The 5,143-nt window shown below is 50.9% G+C and overlaps 1 protein-coding gene across 5 annotated transcripts in view; it reads left to right on the top strand.

Moving 5' to 3' along the window:
• The first annotated feature begins 3,396 nt into the window (after positions 1–3,396).
• The window catches only part of TMEM63C (transmembrane protein 63C), a 72,794-nt gene continuing 71,047 nt past the window's right edge, over positions 3,397–5,143 (top strand). For 2 of the 5 annotated variants that reach the window (XM_083501744.1, XM_083501738.1), the window contains exon 1: positions 3,397–4,221. The gene's annotated coding sequence lies outside the window, so the exon portion shown is untranslated. The remainder of the gene's footprint in view (positions 4,222–5,143) is intronic. The other 3 variants (XM_083501746.1, XM_083501739.1, XM_083501742.1) reach the window with 2 other exon arrangements.

Below are 5,143 nucleotides of genomic sequence, written 5' to 3'. Positions count from 1 at the left end.
TTCTTCTTAGTAACATCCCAATCCTAGCCCAACTAGGTGCCTTCGAGACTGCAACTCTGATCAGTCCCTGCTGTGCTTATATAGAGTTGAAATAAATGGATCTAGCAGGGCCTGATCTAGCCTGGGACCAGGATGTTTTGATCTTGTTCAGGTGGTTTTGTTTACTCAAGACAGCTAAGGAGGAGGGATGCACTTAGGAACGGATTTGAGCACAAAGGAAACACAAGCTGAGTCATGCTATGACTCATCAGATTTAAAGACTTGATTCTCTTCTCTAACTCTTCTTACGATTCAGTTGAGCCATCTAGTTTTACCATTTAGTAGGATAAACTGGTACCAGCAGTTTCCAGGCAGATGATGGACTTCAAGTCATTCACACTGTGAATGTAGATTAGGCGCTGGATTCCTCCATCAGAACAAAATACCTTGACAGATCATTGCCTCCAACTCACCTGATGCTGAACAACAGCTGTGGGGAACCTCTGCTCCAACAGGTCTAATTAGGCCTGCCAGTCTTCTCCATTTGGTCCATGGTGGCAAACAGTGCCCACTTGCCATTTACCTGCTGTCATATGACATCAGGTGGGGACAGTTAAAGGATTATCTAAGCAACCCAGTGCTAACTGGAGATAAGTTCTCTTCCTGCTGTTTATGCTGTGAACTGGCCTGGGATCTACAGATGAGGTGGTATATAAACTTAATAAATACAGTGGTGCCTCGGGTTAAGAACTTAATTCGTTCTGGAGGTCCATTCTTAACCTGAAACTGTTCTTAACCTGAAGCACCACTTTAGCTAATGGGGCCTCCTGCTGCTGCTGCATCGCCACCACGTGATTTCTGTTCTCATCCTGAAGCAAAGTTCTTAACCCGAGGTACTATTTCTGGGTTAGCTGAGTCTGTAACCTGAAGCATCTGTAACCTGAGGTACCACTGTAATAGCAACAATGATAAAGGCAGCCTTCCTCCCCACTCTAGTACTTGGGTTGGTAGCAGTAGAAATACTGCCTTTAACTCTTAAAGAGTAGGCCAAAGGATCTCTGATCTGAGTACTAAGCTCTATCATTGGAGATAACCCCTCTGCCTGCTCGCAGAGGGGTTATCTCCAGTTTTAGTGCTGCAGTGCTTACTGTCAAGATGGGAAGATAAAACCCCTATCTAAAGAACCCACAGAGGGATCTTTCCCTGCCACCGCCACCAGCAGTGGAGGGGTGGTTTTGCATGTGTGCCTGCATCATATCTGGTGTGCAAGAGTTTATATGACTCTATGCATGTGTGTGTGTGTGTGTAAAGGAGAGTGCTGTGTGTGCTGTGCTTGTGTGTTCCTGTCAACGGGGGGGGGGATCAAGGAGCATCCATTTGGGGGGCGGGTTGCTTTGTGGTTTTTGCCCCTGCCTACGTTTGTCATGGGGATGCGGGTGGCGCTGTGGGTAAAAGCCTCAGTGCCTAGGACTTGCTGATCGAAAGGTCGGCGGTTCGAATCCCCGCGGCGGGGTGCACTCCCGTTGCTTGTCCCAGCGCCTGCCAACCTAGCAGTTCGAAAGCACCCCCGGGTGCAAGTAGATAAATAGGGACCGCTTACTGGCGGGAAGGTAAACGGTGTTTCCGTGAGCTGCGCTGGCTTGCCAGATGCAGCTTTGTTACGCTGGCCACGTGACCTGGAAGTGTCTCTGGACAGCGCTGGCCCCTGGCCTCTTAAGTGAGATGGGCGCACAACCCTAGAGTCGGACACGACTGGCCCGTATGGGCAGGGGTACCTTTACCTTTACCTTACGTTTGTCATGTCCACCAAAGCAAATTCCAATTCATCGCTCATGCTGAAGTCGATTCCCAACCCCTGCTGTACAGTTTCTTTATTCAGCCAGCACCTGTACACACAAACTCTAGATGTATTCAAATCATTTAACTGCAATTAATTCACAAGTTACATAACTTCTAAAACACTGTGCTGAAGGATGAACCGCCTGATAAAGATGGTATCTGCAGGAGGCCCTCCTTTAAAAAAACACGAAATCATTGAATTGGAGAGTTGGAAAGGATCCCGAGGATCATGCAGGAATCTTAACTATTATTAAGTAGCATATTAACTAGATAGTTCTCTGTAAATAACTCTGCAGAGGGCCATGGCTAGTCAGAGTAAACAGTACTGGACTACACTCTGACAAATAGCCTGACTTATAGGAGCCAACTCCTAGGGGCCGAGGTTCCTTCGTCTCTCCCCCCCCCCCCTCACTGCCAATAAAATCTCAACCTCTCCAAAGTTGAGGGGCATTGCCATTCAAACGGGGTGTGTGCACTGCTTCTTGTGATCGATTATGTGGGGTGTGGCTTACCTGCCCCCCCATTTTATTCAAGCTGGTACCCCTAGTCTAACTCCCTTCTCTTGCGGGGGCCCAATTAGTGCCATTGCCTTCCGTTAAGAGTTTGGGTGTAATCCTTGACGCCTCCCTTTCCATGGAGGCACAGGTTATAGCAACAGCTAAGGCAACATTTTTCCATCTTTGCCACATTAAGCGGTTGGTCCCTTACCTTTCCCACCCCGATCTGGCCACAGTGATCCATGCGACAGTCACCTCCATGCTTGACTACTGTAATTCGCTCTATGCAGGGCTGCCCTTGAAACTGTCCCAGAAACTCCAGCAGGTGCAGAATGCTGCAGCGAGGCTCCTCACGGGGTCCCTGCCATGGAAGCATAGTCACCCAGTGCTTTACCAGTTGCACTGGCTCCTGGTGGAGTACAGGGTCAGGTTCAAGGTGCTGGTTTTGACCTTTAAAGCCCTTTGTGGCTTAGGGCCCGCGTATTTATAGGACCACCTCTCCTGGTATGCCCCACAGAGGAACCTTAAGGTCCATGAATAACTGTAGTTTAGAGGTCCTGGGCCCTAAGGAAGTAATTCTATCCTCCACCAGGGCCAGGGCCCTTTCAGTGATGGCTCCGATCTGGTGGAATGCTCTGTCCCATGAGACTTGGGCCCTACAGGATTTAACCTCCTTCCGCCAGGCCTGTAAGACAGAGCTATTCCTCCTGGCCTTTAATTTGAATCCAGCCTGATCTTTTATTTCCCTTATCTTCCCTCCCACTCCCCTTTTATGAAGATTACCCTCTCTCAGACCCCACAGCTAATTCTCCCCTGGCCTCCTCGCTGGCCCACGTAGGACTAATTCAGCCAGCCCTGGTGACTATCTAATGTTTATTGGATGGATTGTCCCCAAATTGATTTTGGAACTTTGAATTTTATTGTCATTCATGCTTTTATACAATATTTTATGCTGCTTCCATGTTGTATTAGGTGTATTAAAACAATTAGGTGTTTTAAATTTGTTGTTAGCCGCCCTGAGCCCGGTTTTCTGAACCTGGAAGGGCGGGGTATAAATATTATTATTATTATTATTAACTTGCTATAACTACATAACAAATTCAGCTGATGATGCTCCCCCAACCGCTGCACTTCCGGGACAGAGAAAGGTGCACCTGTTGGGCTACAGCCTGCAACGCGAAAACCCGAGAGCAGGATCGCTGATAGGTTGCGAGCTACCCTCGCGGAGGGACCGAGCCCCTGCCGCCGGCTCATGGGCACCTTTCGCGTTTTCGACCTGCTTCGGCTTAGCTCGGCAACTTGCAGAGAGTCCCTTCCCCGGGCATGCAACTCGGGAGCAAAGCGAGGGCCGAGGCGCGCATTCGCCGCCGCCGCCGCGTTGCAGGAGGGCAGGGCGGAGGCGGATCGGGAAGATCCCTCGCTGCCCGCTGCTGGCGGCTCTTGCTTTCTCCCTCGTGGGAAGCCCGTCCTCTTCCTTCGTGCGGAGACCCCCGCTCGGGGAGAGGGGAGGCTGGGCTGGCGCGCCACCGTGGCCACGCCAGGATGCAGCTGCGCGGTCACGGCGCGCCGAGCGAACCCGGGAGGGGATGTGGGTGGGGCAGAGACCGGGTTTCTCTGCTCCAGTTCCTGAACGGCGCGAGTAGCCCTTTGCACTGATTCGGGAATTTAGCGACGTCCCCTTGCCTGGAGGAAAGTGGGTTTGTTATGGTCTCTCGCTGGGCGCCTGGAACAGCCTGACGCTGCAAACCGGAGCAGGTCTCCCCGAGCAAGTGTGCAGTTGATCTGGAGAGGGGAGACGCCGGGAAAACGTGGCCCAAAAAAGTGTCTCCGGCGACCGCCCTTCGGGAAAGCGTCCTTCGATTTCACGCCGGTGCAGGCAAGATCTCGGCTACCTTTATTTTTCCAGGTAGGGAAGCAATTCTTTTGCAGCCTGGTCCTTTTTTTTCCTTCTTTTTTTTTGCACGGGGGACTGCAGCGTCTCGTGAAGATGCGCGCAGAGCAGCCCGCGTCGGGTGGCGGAGATCCCAGAGGGGTTGGAGGAAGAAGGGAAGGGTTGTGTGCGCATACATTTCCAAATCACGAGGCAGGAATGGCTTGGGAGGCCGTCAGGATCCGTAGGAAACCACCACCGACCTAAGCTAGCCATAGGGATGTGTGTTCTCCTTAGGGTCCGCGTTGCTGTGGTGTGAGATCCCACGGGAAAGGAGAGGAGGGGCTTTGCACTGGGGGCGGGGGTGGTTTGTCTGCCTGCAATGATTTGAGGAACAGACTGGGGGAATCTCCTCTGCTCGCGGACCCTGCTTAGGCTGGCAAGCAGCGGCGAAGATGGGGTTGTAGTTGTAGGGTAGGAAGCCTGAAGAAAACCCCAGCCAAAGAGTATAGGGCCTCTGGGCCTTGTTTTTGGTCTGGTGGCGACATCTGTACGGCCACAGTCGGAAACAGGATGGGCACCACAGAAAGGGCATGGAAATAAAAGCAGCTTCAGAAAGGAAAGAGATGCACATGTGTATGGTTTTAAAATAAAATGTGAGTGGGCCTAGTTGCTCCTTTATTGGAACTGTGGAGTTAGCCTTGTGCTGACTATTGATGAAAGAATGAAAACCTTGCCCCTTGCATAAGTTTGGCAGAGTAATCTTAAACTACAATTTCTAAAGGGTAATAGAGTCTATGCCAGCTGTCTACGTATTTATGAGGCACCTGTGCTGAAATTTGAGGCTTAAAGCTGCAGTTCCACGTACCTGGGAGAACGTCCAATTTAACTCAGTGGAACATACTTCTGAATAAATGGCTTGCACCCAAATATCTGAAAGAATGCCTCTTCTGTGGGT

The sequence above is a fragment of the Podarcis liolepis genome (genome assembly GCF_965112155.1).
Source record: "Podarcis liolepis genome assembly, chromosome: 1".
In the NCBI taxonomy this organism is placed as follows: domain Eukaryota; kingdom Metazoa; phylum Chordata; class Lepidosauria; order Squamata; family Lacertidae; genus Podarcis; species Podarcis liolepis.
Note: the sequence above shows the minus strand (reverse complement) of the source record. Positions and strands in the feature narration are given on the sequence as shown.